We start from the raw sequence: 19,275 nt of genomic DNA, 5'->3' as shown, positions 1-19,275 counted from the left end.
TTCATCTTTCTTTTCCCGCTCGCCAGCAGTTAAGTCACCCATTCTTTCAGCTCATTTTGATTCTGGTGGTTAAGTGACACCGCGGGAGCATTTCTTCATCGCTCCAGCGGTACTTAGTAATCGTCTCGGGCGGCATCAATGCTGTAGCGGCTGGGAGCCGACAGAGGGCGCACTAACAGCAACAGTCAGTGAGGTAATAAATAGCATGTGAATAAATGTGACATGCAGTAGACACGGCCCTGATAGGTAAGTGCCGGTGCTAAGCACCAGAAAGCACCGGCACAATTAGCAAAGCAACCCGCTTCTCCCTATGTACTGGCGACCTTAGGCCTGCTGCTTCAGCTGCGGGGGGCGCGCGCAGCCGTGAACGGCGGCTGCGCGCGAGCACTAGCACGCAATCTGAGAGGCAGGGACGGCACGCGACTGGGGCAAGCCGGTGTGTCCTGTTGAAAGAGGGTACCCCTCCTTAGGTGCTCGGTGACTTGTTGGGGGCCTGTTGACGACTGTGCACCTGCCCGTCCTTGTGCAAGACAGTCTGTCCAGTGCTCACCCTCATTTGGCGAACGTCACCATGGAGCGCAAAGACACGCCGAGACGAGGTAGGAAGGGGGGGGGGGGGGGGTGTGTCTCTGTGTGTGCTTGCGCATGCGCTGCGGCAAGGGGGGGATGTTCTGTATGTGTGTGTGTGAGTGTGTGTGGGTGAGTGTGTGTATGTGCGGCGAGGGGGGGGGGGGGGGGGTCTGTATGTGTGTGCGTGCGTGTGAGTCTGCTTCCAAGGAGCCATGGGAGAGAGGAAGCTCGCGCGACCTGATCCCAGTTCCAAGGTTGCGCGTGCACCTCACTTGTCTGTCTCCCTTGACTCCTCGAAAGCCAGAATGATTACAATAGAGTCTCGGAACGACAGATTGCTTCGCAATCTGTTCGCAGTTCCGAGACCTAAAAAGTACAATAACCTTGAACTGCAACCGATCGCGCCCCCCCCGTACTCTGCCTTCTGTAGTAACTAAATGGTTAGGTCTCATGGCTTCTGGCTAATCGGGGGTTACTTGGTGTGTCATGGGATGTTCCCCGATACTGGTTAACCTAGAAAGGCGGAAATATCTCGGAGAGGTGATTTCGTGGAATTCCGAGGATAACAGTTGGGGGAACGGTTTCCGCACAACATTGAATGTATCTTCAGAGTTTATGAGGTAGGCATGAATCCTATTCCATCTCCAGAATATGCCAAATCTTGTGGAGCCAACCTAGGAATGTAGGTAAGTTCCGAGTTCCCCAGTGAGATAGGATATTCTGAATCGCAGCCCCTAATGCCAAGCCCATCTGTTTCACTTTTCACGATTTAAGCGGGAACATCAATGCATTAGGCAGTCCCAGGATTAAATATGACGGGAATCGTGGAATCTGCGTTTCGTACTTCACATCTAGCTCGTCCAGTATCTTTGGCCAGTATGATGCTAACACAGGGCAGGCCCACAGTCAGTGCAACAGGGTGCCCTCCACTCCACAGCTGCATCAACAAGTGGGGCTACGTTCCGGGACCCCTTTTTTAAGGCGTACAGGGGTAAGGTAACAATATGAGGCTATTTTAATGGCCGTTTCTTTGCTAGCTGTGTTTCTTGCAGTGTGCTTAGCCCTGTAATATATCTCGCACCATTCCTTTTGTGACAACTCCCGCCCGGGTTCTATGGGCCAGCGTTTCTGGCTAGCGATGGGCTGTGTGGGGGGGATTGTGGCGGATCATGTCATACAGCTCTGAGACTAATTTCTTGTCATCCTTTTTTAGTGAGCAACTATTTTTCATAGCCCGTTAATTTGCGTCGTACTTGCGGTTGAACTTCAGGATGAAGCAACCAGTGCCTAATTTGCGTACAGCGGAAACACTCCGTTTCAGGCAGTGCGTGGTGTAGTCCCAGCCGTGCAAATGGTACTATGCTGTATAGATCAAACATATGGCCCGCCGCCTTGCATGGTATTTTGTGCCATTCCGCGAATGCTCTGCTATCTAGACCCGGAGGGAACTCCTGATTATCTAATATTGTGTCTGGGGGAGGGGAATGACGTGAGGGATAGTTTAGTAGCCACCTTGTCCCATTCCTCCATAACTGGCCTTGTTACGGGAGACCTCCATAAACTCTGCGGCCCGTCTGCCCTTTTTAAAAAGGGAAGCTTCCATAGCGCCCTGTCCTTAAATAACCATCTCTTTCCTTACTCATCCCAGCTCCACTAGGTATCGCAGCTGGGCTGCCCGGAAGTAGTCTAGGAGATTCGGGATGCCCAGCCACCCCTATCCTCCACTCTCAAGCAGCCCAATTCTCTGTGCATCAGAGGACGCGACCCTGCCCAGAAAAAAATGGTATATATCCGCCTGTAATCGAGGGAGGGTCTCTTTAGGAGGCGAAACCGGCAAAGTTTAAAATAAGTAGAGTGCTTTGGGCAGGATTGTCATTTTGACTGCCACCACGCAGCCCAATAAGGACAGGTGGTGGTGCCTCCAGCTATTCAAACCTTTTCCAATGTGCTTTGAAAGTTTCTTGTGGTTAATCCTGACCGTCTGTGCTCTCATCGGTGCCAGTTCCAGTCCCAAGTATGGGATAGTTTCCGCCATCTGGATCTCCGAGTCGCCGCACTCGTCTGGTACCCCGCTGAATGGCAAAGGGACGGGAGGAGACCCCATTAACCTGGATTGTGGCTGTAGGGGAGGTGTAACAACGGGCCACCCACGAGCGAAAACGGCTACCAATGCCAAAGTGGGACAAAGTACGTTCTAAATACCCCCAATGAACCCATTTGAACGACTTATCCGCATCCACCGTCAAAAGGAGGGCATTCATACTAGTACGATGGGCTTTATCTTTGAGGTGGAGAGCCAGCTTAGTGCTGTCCCCGCTTTGTTGCACCTGCACAAAGCCGGCGTGGCCCGGTTCTTTAATCCCGGGCATAAGTGGGCCAAGTCTCGCCGATAATATGCCTGTGAACAGTTTCAAGTCCACATTAAGGAGGGACATCGGACGGTACAAACCACATAACTTTTTATCCTTGTTGGGTTTAGGGAGCACCACAATAAATGCCAACTGCATCTCAGAAGGGATCGATTCCGGCACGCCGAATTAACTGAAGAGCCTTGTCAATATAGGTGCCAAGACATGGCAGAAGGTCTTGCAAAAACCTGCTGAAAACCCATCCGGCCCCGGCGATTTAAGAACTTTAAGCCACAAAATCGCTCCAATCACCTCCTCGAGTTTTTGGGGGGAAATTCAACAGATCCGCTCTATCTAGAAATCGGAGTTATGTGCGCCCCTTCCATGTTCGATGTCAGCCACTCCGATCTAACTTCCCCGTGATATAGGGTGGCGTAGAAGTCCCTGAAAGCCTGCGCAACATTCTCGTCCTCTGTTAATTCTTCCCCGTACTAGTCTTGATGACGTAGATTCTAGATATTTGGGTCTTGGCCCGTAGTTTGTTCGCTAATATTCACCCTGTCTTATCCTCGCCTATGTAGTAGGAGTACTTTAACCTCAAAGCCGCATATTCCGCCCTGTCGAGATGCAGCCCTGCTAGTTGCACCCTCGCTGCCTTCAGTTGCCTCCACGCCCTTGGCGCCCTAACCATCTATGGACCTTTCTAATTTTCTTTACCTGTGCCCCCAGTTGGTCCTGCTGATCTTTACGCTCCCTGTTCTCGGCCGCTGCGATGGCTATCAATTAGCCCCTTACTACTGCCTTCCGTGCTTCCCACAAGGTGGCCTCAGAGATATCTGGGGTATTGTTCATTTCCAAATAGTCTTGAATACACTTGGTGATCTGCTTCGTCACTGGCTCTTTACGTAGCATGTTCTCCCTCAGTCTCCAGCTTCCAAGGAACTTGTGCCGCGGAGGTACCCGCACTGATATCACCACTGCGTGGTGATCTGAAATAGCGGCAGGGATGATGCCTGCGTCATCTACCAATTTCTTAAATTCGGTCGTATCTAGTATGTGATCTAGGCGGGCATAGGTGCCATGAGCATGTGAGTAATAAGTGTATTGTGAGGCTTGGGGTGTATGTCCCTCCAGCAATCCACCAATCCCATGGACTGAAACCATCCAACTCCCTCTTGTTTCAAACATCCTGTATACGTGTAGCGGCTCCCTGATCTGTCTGTGGCTACGTCCATCACTATATTGAAATCGCCCCCACCATTGTTAAACGCACGTGCCTGTTCATGACCTCTGTAAAAGCTGTCTGTAGGTAACGTTCCTGACCCGAATTAGGGGAGTACACCGAACCCACTACCCAGGTATGGCCACCTAGCTGGAGCATATAGGCTGGAAGTCTCCCTCTGATTTCTGCAATTTTGTCACTGACCTCCCATCGAAAGCGTTTAGAGATCAGGATCGCCAGCCCTGCCTTTTTGTCTGGGGAGGAGAAGAACTGTTGTGGAAAGGCTCGCAACCTCAGCCAATTCCAATCCTTTGCGAGTGGGTGGGTTTCCTGCAGCAGGCATACCTCCGCTCACAAGTCCCCCAGATAGGAGAGGATCGCCTTTCTTTTAACCGGGTTATTGAGGCCTTTCACGTTGAGCGTGAAGACCTTCAGTGCGTCGTGCTGCATAGGTTAAGATTGGCTTGGGTGCTGCCTATTGTCCTCCCTTGATCTCCTCCTCGCCTCCTTCCTGCAGTAGCCCTGGTGGTAGTTTGCTCCCTTCCATAACAGTATGCCTCTGTTGCCTCCCATGTGAGTACCAGAGCTCCACCCCCCTCCCTAAACCCAACTGGAACCCCAACAAAACCCCATATAGTCCAGGACCCAGAGGTCGAAGTCCTGTGTCCTTGGCAGTCCAAAGTTTCTGGAGCATAAAGTGGCCCAAGAGGAAAAAAATTAAAAAAGAATAAAACAGAGCGAGATCCCCCCCAGTGCCCCCGGCTCCCTGCAGAAAGCCCTGCCGCAACCCCCAGCCCACTATTCCTACTTATCTGCCCCTCGATGTCTCCGTCACTTCCTGAGGCGTTGTCACCCCAGTGACTCCAGAGCTACTGATCGCTCCTGCACCATCGGGAAGGTACCCATGTCCCATAGCTGCCTCCCACTCGTCTGGGAAATCTGCATGTGGGGACGTCCCTCTCGACAACGTCTCCAGCACCAACTACCGTACTTGCGCCATAGTTGATGGGTCGTGTCTCAGCGTGCGGTCTGTGCTGCGCTTGCCGGCGACTTTTTGCCATCTCCCTGCGGGAGCCTCTCTCTGTTTGATCACCGCTTCCTTCTGCTGTGGACCCTCAATGCCCAGCACGCGACAACTATCTTGCAGCGACCGAAGTTGGTGGAGCTTGCCTTGCCACTTGACGATTAATCAAAATGGGTGCCCCCATGAATACGGTATACCCTGGTTCTGGAGATGTGTTGTAGCCACTCTAAACTCCCTCCGCTTCTGAAGGGTTATCAAGGCCAGGTCTTGGAACAGAGCGATCTTGGTAGTGTATGGTTTGTATGTCCCTGGCAGCTCTTAGTATATGCTCTTTAAGTTGGAAATCCGGATGGTACGCCAATATATCCGGTGGAAGAGCGGGCTCCGTGCGCGGAAGCCCGCTCGGTGAGCTTTATCGATCTTGATATCCAAGTCCAGCAGGACCTCCAGCATGCCCTGGAAGAGACCCTGCAGGTATTGCGTTATGTCCGATCATTCTTCCTTGGATAGCACTCCCTTAACTCGAATATTATTCCGGCGAGAGCGGTTTTCCAAGTCCTCTGTGTGCGCCTAGAGGTCAATCTGCTGCCCTTTAAGCATTAGAATCTCCTGCTCCAATTGTTCTATTTCCTCCACTCGCACTTGTCCCTGGTCTTCAATGGAGGCCACTCACTCGCCCACTGCGTGGATGTCCCTTCGCACCTCTTTCTTTTCCCTCGCAATGTCTCCTTTCATGGCCTAGAAGTCGTCCCTCAGCGCGCCAAAGAGCGTTTCCAGGAAGGTGCGAGTGATCGGAGCATCATGGGGGGTAGGTGTCCTGCCCAGTGTGCGTAGTGGGGGAAAGCCTCCCATCCCTGCCGCTAGATGAGTGAAGTTTGGCCAGCATCTCCTTAAGGTTTCGATATTTCCTGCCCACAATGTAGACATGGCTGCTTCGGCTCCCCCGCCTCTTCAGACCGTTGCGCACTATCGCGTAGTGATGTGGCTCCGGGCCCCAGGAGGTATCCGTCTGCCAGTGTGCCTTGGCGAAAATCCCTGCGTGAGTCATCTGACGCGGTTCTCATCAAAGCTCGGGGGCCTCCTCCCTGCCTTCCTCGCAGTGTATGCCCGCTCTCTCCCTAGCCTTCGTGCCTGGTTACCGATGGAAGGCCTGGCCCTGCTCGTCGACTCTGGAAACCCACAGGCACCTCCATGTGTCCCTTCAGTTGTGTGCCACCCTGTGCCTCCGGCTGTTGAGAGGGCACTACGCTGCGTCCACCCTCTCTGCTAGGATTCCTGGAGAAGGCTCCGGGGTCTGACCCCGCGGAGAAGGCCTCCGGCCCTCACGCTGGGCACCAATCTCCTACTTATACTCTCTTAACCTCCTTGCACGTGGCGCAGCTCCACTCTCCTCGTAGCGCTGTGCAAAAAGGTGCCCAAGTGTTCGAGTGATGCCAATCTAATCCCACCTGGGGCCTCATGTGCGATTCAATGGTAGCGCTGGGTCCCCGCTTTAGTTCCCAGGGGTGTGAGCGTCCCAAACACAGTCTCTCTAAGGCCTGCTGCTACTGCTACCGTGTCCTCCAGCTTTAAGGGTGGGTGTAGGGCCTCTCGAGGCCAGGTAATGCTGCGCGCTATCAGGCCCTCTCTCCGCCTCGGGGACTCCGCTCCAACAGCACCGCTGTTGTGCTCCCTGCCAGTTGGTACCACTGGCCGTGATGTCCAGGGAAGTAGTGGGCCGCCGCCCGACCCCATGGTGACGCCATGGGCCTGTAGCCGCTCATCGTCAAGCCCTACCCTCCTCTTCCACGCTAGGCCTCGCTGCCGCTCACCTCTTTACCCCAGACCAGGGTCGGATTGACAAGGCGGGCATTCGGGAAACGGCCGAAGGGCCGTTGTCTCAGTGCCCTCTGTGGGCCGGTTTTTTTTCTCCCCTTTTTCAGTTCACAGAGAGTGCTCTCTGCTATCTGCTCTCTGTGAACTTGGGAAGGGGAGAAAAAAAAAACGGCCCACAGAGCGCACGGAAACAGAGACAGAAATGAAAGCGCTTCACTGTGTGCCATGCAGTGATTATTAGCTGTGGCCTCACTTCACCCCCTGCCCCTGAAAAGCAATCACGCCAAGGGTGGGCTGGGGAGCGGTGATTGTCTGCGAAAATCGGCCTCCCTGGGGGCCAGGTGTTGCTCAGGCCTTGAGCCATTTCCACCTCGGCCCCCCTGAGGCCCACGCAGCCGAGAAACGGTGTTAATCTTAACACCTCGCCCACAGCCCCTCAGATTCAGGGCACAGTGGGCGAGGAAGAATGGGTCTGGCTGTGGGGGCTAGGTGATGTTTTGAACTCCCACCATCTTCACCTCAGCCTTACCCTGTCTACCATTGTGCTCCCCTGCCAAGACATTGCCCTGGGGCCTGGAGGGCTGGGGAGGGCTGATTAATTTACTAATTGCAGGGGCCATACTGCTGTTCATGTGCTCTTGAGCTAAGTAGGTTAGTAATAGCAGGGGCTTCCCTTCTTTTCAGGTGCTCCTGCACTGAGGTTCTTGAATAATTTTGTGATAGAAAGGGGCCTTGCTGTTTTTTTAGTTGCTCAGCATGTAGGCCATTGTCACCTTGGGCCTGTGTCCTGCGCAAGAACAGTATCCTCCCACTTTCATTCCTTATCTTTGCATAGGCATAGGTGGCCTAACGCCAGAGTTGCAGAGATGGGGATTCAAGTTTGAATCCCAGGGTCTGCTCAACAGCCTGTGATTCTGGGCAGATCACTTCCTCGCCCAGGCCCTTAAATAAAAAATCAGATCATGTGTACTGTAATTGGTACTCATGAATAGAACTCAAATAGCCTTTGTCTTGGGCTGAATTTACACTACATAAAACTGTCAAATGGTAAGAAAATTATAAAAAATAACCATTTGTTCATGCTTTATGATTCTGCAAAGGGACCATGATAATTAAAGAGGACACTTTATAAAAACATGTCCATATTTTTAACACAGCTTTTCCGATACAAAATTTCCATTTCATGTGCCAGTTAACAATTTAACTCTATTTTAAAGGCCTAATCCAAAATGCAGACAAGGGGCATATTTCTCTATATGCCAAAAATATAATTTAGTAAGTTTTGGTAAGTTTTTTTTTGTAGTTTGTAGGTCATTCTGACAGTAAACACCCATTATCCCGAATCTTTCTTGCCGCATACCATCACTCCGCATACTTTTATTACGAATCTACTAGGACTCCGCAATGCCGTTATAACGCATGGCATTACATTTTATATGCTTTTACCACGCATACATTTACAACGAAACTCGTAAATGCATGAATGATAAAAGCATGTTTTTTTGTATATGTTAGGATAAGGTAAGTATGGGTATATAGGGTATATGTTTTGGGGTTCGGAGGTATATGTTTTAGGGTGATTGGGTATTTTAAGGGTTCAGGGATAGTTTTGGGGTACTGGGGTATTTTTAGGTTTCAGGACTAGGTTTTGGTTTTGGGGTACAGGGGTATTTTTAGGGTGAAGGGATAGGTTTGGGTTTTGGGGTACAGGGGTATTTTTAGGGTTCAGGGATAGGTTTGGGTTTTGGGGTACAGGGCATTTGTAGGGTTCAGGGATAGGTTTGGGGGTACAGGGGTATTTTTGGGATTCAGGGATAGGTTTGGGTTTTGAGGTACAGGGGTATTTTTGGGATTCAGGGATAGGTTTGGGTTTTGAGGTACAGGGGTATTTTTAGGGTTCAGGGATAGGTTTGGGGTTTGGGGTAAAGGGGTATTTTTAGGGTTCAGGGATAGGCTTGGGTTTTAGGGTGCAGGGTGTATTTTTAGGGTTAGGATGGGTTATGATTATGGGGTGCAGGGGTATTTAAAGGGACCATGGTGGGATTAGATTTTAGGGTATTGCACACCTTTTTCTGGTTGGTTGTGTTTTGTTATCATGCATGTGGGCCCCAGAACGTGCTTCAGAGTTGGTGCTACATAATGTGTCTTACACATGGAGGACATGCGAAAAATTGTGAGGGATTGTTACACGGTTGGAATATTTAAAACCAATAGCACTAGTTGTTTGCAGGTCTCTTGTACCATGATTCAGAGAACAGAGTGTGTGTATTGCTTCTTCTATATAAGGAGGAAATTATTAGATTTCCTCCAATGGAATGGGGAAAATCCTCAGAACATCGCATTGGTTTTCATTGTTGCTGATAGAATGGCATAAGTAAACATAACTAAAGCTACAATTGCAAACACAATGCCCGTATGGTTTATTGTGATATTGTGTGCTAGCTCACAAAACAACAACCAAATCACCCTTACCACTAAAAATGTGAGAAATAGGCAGGTTGCACACAGAATTCCACGTCAAATGTTGTTGCAATTTAATGTACACAATTTACCCAAGGAATGATTTTGCAGCATTATTCCAGATTGTATTACATTATGATATAGGCCTGAACATAGGTGCTCACAAACATTTTGCCAGGAGCAACAACATCTGGTCTGAGTTATGACCAAGAGCTATGTTGATACCAGATGAGTTGCAGTTGGGGGTAAGGTGAGTGTAAGGGAAGTGAGGCATATACATCTAGTTTCTGAATTGCACAATGTGATACCAACAACTTGGCATTAATACTGGTTTCGTATCTTAATCAGATCATGTGATCCTAGGCAATTGTTTTATTTCACTCCCCATGGCCCAGACTTTAAGGCAGCAACAGATATGAATAAAACTGTGTTTTTTGTATATAGACATCACCTGCTGACTGTGAAATAAATGTATGACTAGATTGTACAGATACATTTTTTCAGCATTCTTTACACCCCAGACTGCCTTTTCCTCGTTTGTGAATTCTTACTTTTGTTATTACATGTTCTATTACCAGAGATTCCAGTCTTACCCTTTCTCCTTGACTTTGTACTAGATTTCTGGTTTATGTGATGATTAGAGTCTAGGACATAGCTGGTTAGGAAAGAGTATCCAACGACATTGTGCAGGGCGTTAAGACTGCAAGTAAGTATTCAGTTACCTGAACTGCAGTGCTCCTAGTCTTTACCAATGTTACTTGCTCTGTAAGCTTTAAAAGGCTTAATTTACTAAATATTTGTCTACAAATTAGACCTCAAAGAGTAACCAAATGGTGTTTCATGAAAGGGCATGCCCCTCGAATGTGGGCCACGCCCCTTAAATGTAGGCCACGCCCCTTAAATGTAGGCCACGCCCCTTAAATGTGGGCCACGCCCCCTTAATGTGGGCCACTTTTTCGACAGTGCCCGGGCCAAATTGTGATCCCAATCCGACCCTGCCCCAGACAGCAGGGTGCCGGCCAAAGCGCCGTCGAAACGTTACGCCCGCTGGAGTTTCAGCTCCCGAAATTCGCTCCTCCACTCGCCTCAGGGCACAGCCCGCCTTCGGTGAGCAATGTAGTCCCACAGCTCATTGCTGGAGTCGATCTGGATTCAAAGCGACCCCACCAGGTCTGTGCCGCTCTGGACACCATTCTCCATCCCCGGCTGCTGGGATCCACAGAACTCTCTCTGCTCCAGAACGAGTCCCCACAGCTCTGAGGCACTAACAGGTACGGGCGTGAGATCCCCCCGATTACGCAGCATTCAGAGGGGATTATGCTGAAATGTGGGCCAGTTTGGGCACATGGGAGTGGGGAGACGAAAGAAGCAAGTCTTAGCGCTCGCCATCTTGGTGCTTTTAATATACTAAATCTCTGTATTAAATCGTCTTGCTTGGATTATATTTATGCATGTTGTATCCAAGAGAAATTTTATTTTATTTCATGGAACGGATTTCAGATGAAATTATTCAAATGTGTTAATAAACCTCATGGATTTTATTCTGCTTCTTTCTATGTTTACATGCGGGATAAAATCTGCTTCATTGTCAATGAAATGCGAACAGATTAGTAATTTCAGCCTCAGCTGGGACAAAGACCCCTTTGGGTGAAGATAGTGGAGTAGCGAGATAGCACTAAGATTTGGGAAGGTGCAGAGACATCCATATCTAATCTATTCTTGCTGTCAAATCCAAAGATTATTAATACCCGCATCGTGGCAGCCTTCCTTTACCAATGCAGCCTCATATCACTGTGGCATGCCTGTAGCCACTCCAAAACAGTCTGGTTTCCTTTGGATCAATGTCGCCTGTCAGCAAGCTTGGCTTGTGGCAGCATGGGTGGCACATCTAATCAACTGCTCCAGGTGCGCAGCAACCTCAGTAATCAAAGAGTGTGAGCTGGTGGCTTTGTGGTAATTAATCAATACTGCCAATGAAACAGCAGGCGATATTTCAACAAGTGTCCCGCGTGTTTAGAAATGCCAGAGGTGAAGTGCACCCTTCTCGGCAACATGCACACAAAAAAAAAATCAGTTTAGAAAGAAATGTAACATATTTAACTATTAACATGATACATAACAGGTCTTACATTTGGCACGCTTGTTAATATTCACTTCACAATGAGGCAGAAGCTGCTGCTGCCATGTGTCCCAAATTGAGCTTTCCGCTAGGTACAAGACAGCTTTTCACTGGATGTCTGAGAATCGATTAAGTCAGTTGTGTTTAACTTTTTGACTTCTGTGGACCCCCACTTAATCATTACTTAAGACCAGGGACTCACACTGAATGATTATTGGAATCCATGGATCCTCATTAGTGGACTCGAGGGACCCCGGCCAACAAAGTTTCGATTAATTGAACCGCAAAACAATACACCATATTATAGAAACAAGATTCATCAAACAAATACATAAATGAGGAGATATTTTATGTAATTCACAAAGTATATATATTTTTTTAATTTCTAATGGGAAGGTTGAAGCTTTTAAAAATTCAATTTAGGCCACCCATCATCTGCAGATTCTGCAGGGCTGCTTGATGCACTTGCACTGTTCCCACAAATGAATCTGAGGATATCAACTTAATTTTTAGACTCCAATATCAATTTCCTTCACATTTACTGAACGTTTAAAAATGTTCCATTTTACATTGTGATTATTTATATACACTTTAATAATTTCTTATTATTTTATTTTCTAAGAAGCCGCGGCCCCATTGGTTGGTGTCGCAGACCCTCAGGGGTTAAAAACAACTGGATTAAGGGATACATTTTGTAGAGGTGGGTTTGGGAAGATGGAAAGCAGTCCACACACACACTTAACAACTGATGCCCAGAAGTGAGACTGGAGTTACAGAAAGCCCTTCTCTATGTTAACCTTACCAAATGCATAAAACCTTACATTTACAAGAAATGATGAAAAATGTAAATTGGCAATGAGGGCCATTTTTTGTGCTAGGTTCTATTTTATGTCCTAATCCAAACCTCTTAATTCACAACTGTACATACTCCTGGCTATTAGAGGCTGAATGCTGAATGGTGGATGGTGGATTGTCGCCACATCCCTCTTCACTGAGCTCTCTTGACCATTTAAATCCAACATTCAATCACTCTCACCAATCTCTTCGCTGACAGTAATCTCCAATATCATCTGACTTGTGCATTTTTTAAAGAAATCTGCTCTGTATTCCTTTCTCTACTGCTAAACTTTTGCATTCAACCCCTAATTAGATGCCATTTAAAGTGTGTATAGATTTGTAGCTACATGCTACCTCACATCATACTGTCTTCTACTACAAATGAGACTGAGGAGGCTTATCATGACAAAAATAAAATGTTGGGAAGAAGCAGCTTTCAGCTTTTTACAAACATCAGATGTAATGATCTTCTTCTCTAAGAGCCACTCAGAACACATTATGATATAGGAGCTTTATCCAGCGTAACTTCTGTTGATACAACCATGAGGTTTGCACACTCAAAAATGTTGGCTGTATAGCCGAGTCACATGTATACTATTGTGTTCCACATACAATCTCTCTACCTTCAAGACTTCTAAAACTCCTCAATTCCGCTCCTGTTTTAATTGTGCTGTAATATACAAATTCCCTTCTAGCAACATCTATACTAATATATACATTTACCACTTACAGAATGTACACTATCAACTGAAATTGATGTTTTGACTTCGCTACTTATTAATTGTTTCTAGATTCCTTCACCTTCTTACTCTAATTCATGTCGCCTCTCTCCTCTTTTTCTGACATCTTTATCTTGCTCTCTGGTTCTTATCCTTCTGCACCTGATCTCTTATCTTTCTCTCTCCATGACCTCAACCTTTGGAAAGTATCCTTATATAAACTGTTTCAAAACTCACCAACTTCATCTGAGCTTCTCTTAAACTCGCTTACCCTCCCGTTCATAAAGACTTCTGATTTCATTAATAACTTACTAGTTTGTGATTATTGGCTCTCTTCTTCTCTTTGGATAAAAGCACTACACAAAGGAACAATAAATATTTGTAACTGCACATTTTACTGACCAGCATGACAAGAATGCACAGTAGGTTGAAACAGCAAGAGATTTACTAGGGGTTTTCATAAAAACATAGGTATCATCTGGAAGATATAAAGGCCCATCCATAGGTAAATGTTTCAATTACTTGGTTAACTTATAAATCAAACCAACATTCTATCGAAGCGTAGTTCTAGCAGTCAGTTTTTCTTTTTGAGTTCTTTGGCGGCAATGTGGTCATCAGTGCCAAGGGCTATTTATGCAGAAGAGATTCTTCCGCAGCAGCCATGCCTCCAAATTTAGTATATTAGCTAAACACAATCCCTCCCTACTAAGGATGTATAGCTCAGTGAGGGCGTGGCCAAGCGGCTGACCAAGATGACTGCGCGTCTGAAGCTCCAGAGAGCAATGTCAACATATTCCCACATCATACACCATTAAGTTGACTACCACAGTGCCAGCATTTCTAAACCAGTCGTGAAAATGCCCGGGACCCAGGCTTGCCGCATCTTGGACCCTGCTGGACCTCCATCTGCCTTTGCTGAGCTGCGCTGCCTGGCCTGATGTAGTCCTCAGAGGCTCCTCTGGGACAGGGCCGGCAGGCGAGATGGAGGGCACACCGCTCAGTTATCGGTCACTTGGTGGTCCGGCTTGCAACGCCTCGCGCTCCAAGATACCGACGGACCCAGGGCTGACCTAGGCACGGTCCTGCGATTTAGAGAGCAGCGGCCCTGTTAAATCTACCCTGGTCTCTTGATGGGTGAGTGAGCAACCGCATGGTTAGAGCTCAGGCCGGATGCCGCCATTGGCGGCCTACGGCAGCCATCAGCTTGAGATCTGCCAGAGTGCCTCTCTGGCTAATTGCTGCTACTGATCATGAAATCGACGTCCTGGACGGACATAGGCCACAAGGCTTTCTTGCCTTGCATGCGCCACTCCAGCCTCCCTTCCGCACTGCTACAGCTCTGGTGCCTTCCCCATTGGAAATACCGACATCCATCACCAGATACACAGGGTTCTAGATTGGATTCTATTCCCTCTGCCCCTCATTTTACTTACCTGATTTAAGGCAGCTTGCCACAAAACTGATCTGCGTGGCTACTGCGGAGCTGGTGTCTGGGGTTATCTCACTGCGCTTTGATCTTCCCTTGGCAACATACTAGTACATCGCTCAAGGTTGTTTGGCTGGTTGCATTATGATCTTACTACTCACACTGTCCATGGTGCAACAGCTTCCTGTCTGGGGCCATGTCGGGCCCTGGTTGTCTTTTCTATTTTCTGCCACTGAATGGGCTGGACGGTGGAGCTGTCTCCCCCTCCCACTTGCCCAGCTCTTGCTGAAAATGGGCCGTGGGGACCCCAGGCAGAAACAGTTTAATTCTGAACCTACCAGGACGCTGCAGCATCAGCGTTCGCCTTCGGAATAGGAGGATGCCCCCGACCAGGCAGCTACAGACACACCCCTGGACAGTACAGCGGCAATTATGTCTTAACTATGTGCCGGGTTCAGAGCTATTGATTCCAGGTTAGACTCCTTGACACATCACTTGGATGCTATGACGGAGCAACTGAGGCGCCATGGCACCAGAATAGAGGGCGCGGAGCACAGGATCTCACAAGTGGAAGACAATCGTGCTACAACAACGAAGTGCCTCAAACACGTCGAGGCATCCAGAAAACCACAGCGGCCAAAAATGAAGACATGGACGCTAGGTCTCACCGCAACAACATTCGTATAGCAGGCATTCTAGAGTCCACCAATACCGGCCGTATGGATACCTTCATGGAGCACCTTCTGTCTGACCTCTTCGACAAGCAATCATTTACAGACACATCTGTAGTAGAAATAGCGCATCGCACACTAGGTCCCTGCCCGAACCCAGGTGCGCCCCCACAGCAGATTATCTCCAGAGTACTCAACTTTCGAGACTACTACACTGCACTGCGACTGGCTAGAGATAAGGGCCACTTACAGCATCAAGGCTCTATAATATCGCTTTACCCGGACTACACACCAATGGCCCAAGAGGCCCGGAGTAAATTCACGGATGCCAAGTGATCTCTATCAAAGCTAGGCCTGAAGTACAAGATGCACTATCCAGCTCGTCTCCAAATGGAAACAAATGGTCGAACTCATATTTTCAACACTCCTGACAATGCTATGTGTGTCTGAAAGACTTATGCTTCCCGAAAAATCTCCTTCGCCTGCTAACCTAGGTGCTGCGTCACGAACTAACTCACCTCCGGCTTCTCCTAACAATCGGGGAACTTAAGCTACTATGTGTGCTCTGTTGAGTATACTATTTGTGTATTTCCATATGTGACTTGTATGCAGTTCTCTCACAAAGGTCCTCCCATTTTTGTTGTTGAAGATAAGATACTAACTACACTGACAGATTTATTTACTTGCTATTCCACTATGTGGTTGAGGGCACAGTGTGTGTATGGTGTACTTTGATAGCTAATTTACAGTACAATTGTCCAGGCTCGCTCCCCATGGCGTTGTCATGCCCCCCTTGGAGTACATCCTCATAAGAGTTTTGTGGGTTCTCCATATGGGCTGGGGATAAATGTTCGCTGTTTTATTTGTATTACTGTGGTACAGTTGGAATTTTGCTGACTGTGTCAACTCCCATTTTTTCAGCATACCAGACTCTTCTTCAGTTGTAGGGACCCATTGCTCCCACTTTAGAGCATGTCGTAGAACATTAGGGGGTTGAACAACCCTAGAAAGGGCAGGCAGGTATTAGCCTATCTGCGCAGCCATGCGATTCAAGTTGACTTCCTCCAGGAGACGCACCTTGCCCCTCGGACATATCGCAATTTTGCTGCCACTTGGGGTCTTTACCGCTACTTCTCATTCTAGAGCTCCTATTCGTGTGGAGTGTGCATCTTATTGCACAGTTCAGTCCCCTTTGACATGCTTAATCTCACCACTGCCCAGCTGACCGCAATCTCATAGTGTTCAGGGAATTGCTGGGTCGGCTGATACTTTTTTTTAATGTGTATGCTCCAAACACGGACACACCAGATTTCTTTTTGGAACTACCTGCAAAGCTAAGTCTCTACCAGGGTGATCACATCGTTACTTTAACTTAACTTGCCAACCTGCCCTTAATTCTACAGGCTCTCCACTCTTTGTTAAGCCCAGGTCACATCAGAAACTACTGAACATGCTTCATTTGTTTCACCTCAGTGATGCCTGGTGCCATAAATACCCTTGTCAGTTGGAATACACCTTTTACTCGGCCCGCACAATGTTTGGCCTCGGACAGACCATCAGTATTTGTCTCGCACTGCTCTCGTGTGGCTTCATGCGATTACCCCCTTCCCCCGCACACTGTCAGAACATGCCCCAGTGGTCCTAACGCTATCAACTCCTTCGCATACTCCTTTGGTTCGCGCATGGCGTTTCCCCACTGATGCCCTGATGGATATGGCCTTCTTGTCAGCAGTGCGCAAAGCCATCATTAAATACTTCTCTATTAATACTGGAACTGTCGATAAACACTCAATCCTCTGGGAGGCTTTCAAGGCCTACATTAGGGGAATCTGAATTTCAAAAAATGCAGGTGTTCTCTGTAGCATTAAACAGGACCGTACCAAAGTAGAAAATGAACGCAGCTATTTAGATTCTGCTGCAACTGTTGCTGTCCATCCTGGCCATCTCCGGAACAGGTAGAATCGTCTTCATGAGTTTCATGAACTCGCAAAAGGGGAGATTAACTACTTTGAGAAATATGCTAGAGCCAATAGGTACGCGGAGGGTGAATGTCCTGGCAAAACGCTGGCTCGCTTGCTCAGACCCCCCTACCAGACTGCCTATGTGACCAAGCTCATACGCCCTGATGGTACTGAGATCACAGGTGGTGTGGCCATATTTGTGGATTTTATGCATTACTACAAAACGCTTTACACAGCCTGTCCTGGGGCAACAGGGATGCACTGGCGGATTACCTATCTGATGTCACTATGGTCTGCCTTGAGACATGCCACCAGCAATTCCTGTCTTCCTTGATTACATGCAAGGAAATCTCGCAGGCTATCAACGCTTTGGGAGCCACAAAGGCCCCTGGGCTAGATGGACTCACAGGAGACTTCTATAAAGCTTTTAAACACCTTCCATCTCCCCACCATTTGGACGTGTACGGTAAACCGCTCGAACACGTTGCCCTCCCACCCACGATACGGAAAGCCAGGATCACTCTTTTACTGAAGCCAAACAAGCCCCTAACTCTTTGTTCATCTTATAGGCCCCTTTCTCTCATTAACCATGATAGCAAAGTGTAAGCCTAGTTATTGGCTACCTGTCTCTCCTTGTTGATTGATATTATAATTTCCCCAATGCAGTCAGGTTTTATCCCGCATTGCTCCACTTCCATTAATTTGCGTACCCTTTTTGCTACACTCAATCAGATCTCTCCTTCGGTTCCATCGGCACTGGTGCTATTAGATGCCGTAAAAGGGGTTTGATTCTATTGAATGGCCTTTTCTACATTCTACCCTGTCCAACGTGGGCATCCCCAATGGCTTTCGCTCCTTGATTTGCTTGCTTGATCACCAACCAGTTGCCCGATTAAGACATAACGGCATGCTTACGGAACCTTTCCCTTGTTTTTTGGCACTCAGCAGGGATGCCCCCTGTCCCCACTTTTGTTTATAATCACCATGTATCCCCTAGTTCGCTACCTCCAGGAGAGTTATTTACACAGGGGCCCCTGTTGGCCTCCCTTTACCATGGAGATATGATGCTCTTTGTTTGTGATCCCACTGTCCCTCTCTTTCATGAGGTGCAGCGTTTTGGCTACTTTTCCAGCATACGAATCAATTAGAGTAAGACTGAAATATTTCTACTTACGGATGCCACAACACCTAGTGGCTTGGACTTCCCCTTACAATCGTGCCTAGACTGCCAAATATTTAGGCATCCATCATAATTTTGCTGAGGTAATACGGAGCAATTATAGCCCTGCTTAGAGTAAACTTGAATCTCAGATGGAGCGATGGATTTTTCTCCCACTGAGCAAGGCAGTTTGAATAGCCACTATCAAAATGGTAGTATTACCTCGTTTTTTTTACCTCTTTTTAAACATCCCAATCCCTATGACCAACAGTTTGTTCGCCACACTGCGCAGTCTTCTCAATCGGTTATTTTGGGCCGGATCCAGACCTCGTATCTGCTGGGCAGTCCTCAGGCTCCCCTTGGTGTTCCAAATTGTTTTAGCTGTATTTCTATGTTGCTCAGGCCCAATATGCTTTTTATTGGCATCACCCAGATTCTATGTCAGGACCGGAGGCTTCGGATTATGCTTTACTTCCTTCGCTTTATTACATATATCAAAAACACAGCAGCCTTAGAAAAGCTCCAATCCATTTTCAAACTGCAGAACAAACGACTTTTTCAAAGTTTATCAGTCCAGGAACGAACTACAGCTCCCATGAGCTTTCGCACATTAGACCTTCTACTATATCCACTCCAGGTATGATAGCCAGTCCTTCCTCAACCTTCCCCCTCTTTCTTCGCTGCTCACGCAGCAGTCAGTTAAGTGCATTTTCCCTTATTTGTGTTTCTGGGCTGTGAAGATGTATTTTCCCGTCTGAGGTCTGACGGTGATGTTTTGGGCTCTGATACTGTTTATTTATTACTTTTTTCCCTGCAGAGCCCCAGTCGCAGGAGTGTCCTCGCTCCTTTCGCAGCGTTCGTCCCAGCGGCGGTGCGGTGATTGAAGCGCCCGGCAGAGGGTGCTCGTACGTCTCGCTGGCTCCTCGACGATCTTCCCTTCATTC

General features: G+C 48.0%; 1 protein-coding gene across 1 annotated transcript in view; it reads right to left on the bottom strand.

Annotated features, from left to right (window-relative positions):
- NPLOC4 (NPL4 homolog, ubiquitin recognition factor) overlaps positions 1-19,275 on the bottom strand; it is a 537,117-nt gene that overhangs the window by 451,062 nt on the left and 66,780 nt on the right. The window lies entirely within an intron of this gene.

This window comes from Lissotriton vulgaris, chromosome 7 (assembly GCF_964263255.1).
Source record: "Lissotriton vulgaris chromosome 7, aLisVul1.2, whole genome shotgun sequence".
Classification (NCBI taxonomy): Eukaryota; Metazoa; Chordata; class Amphibia; order Caudata; family Salamandridae; genus Lissotriton; species Lissotriton vulgaris.
The sequence above is the reverse complement of the archived record's forward strand: the minus strand, read 5'-3'. Positions and strand labels throughout refer to the sequence as shown.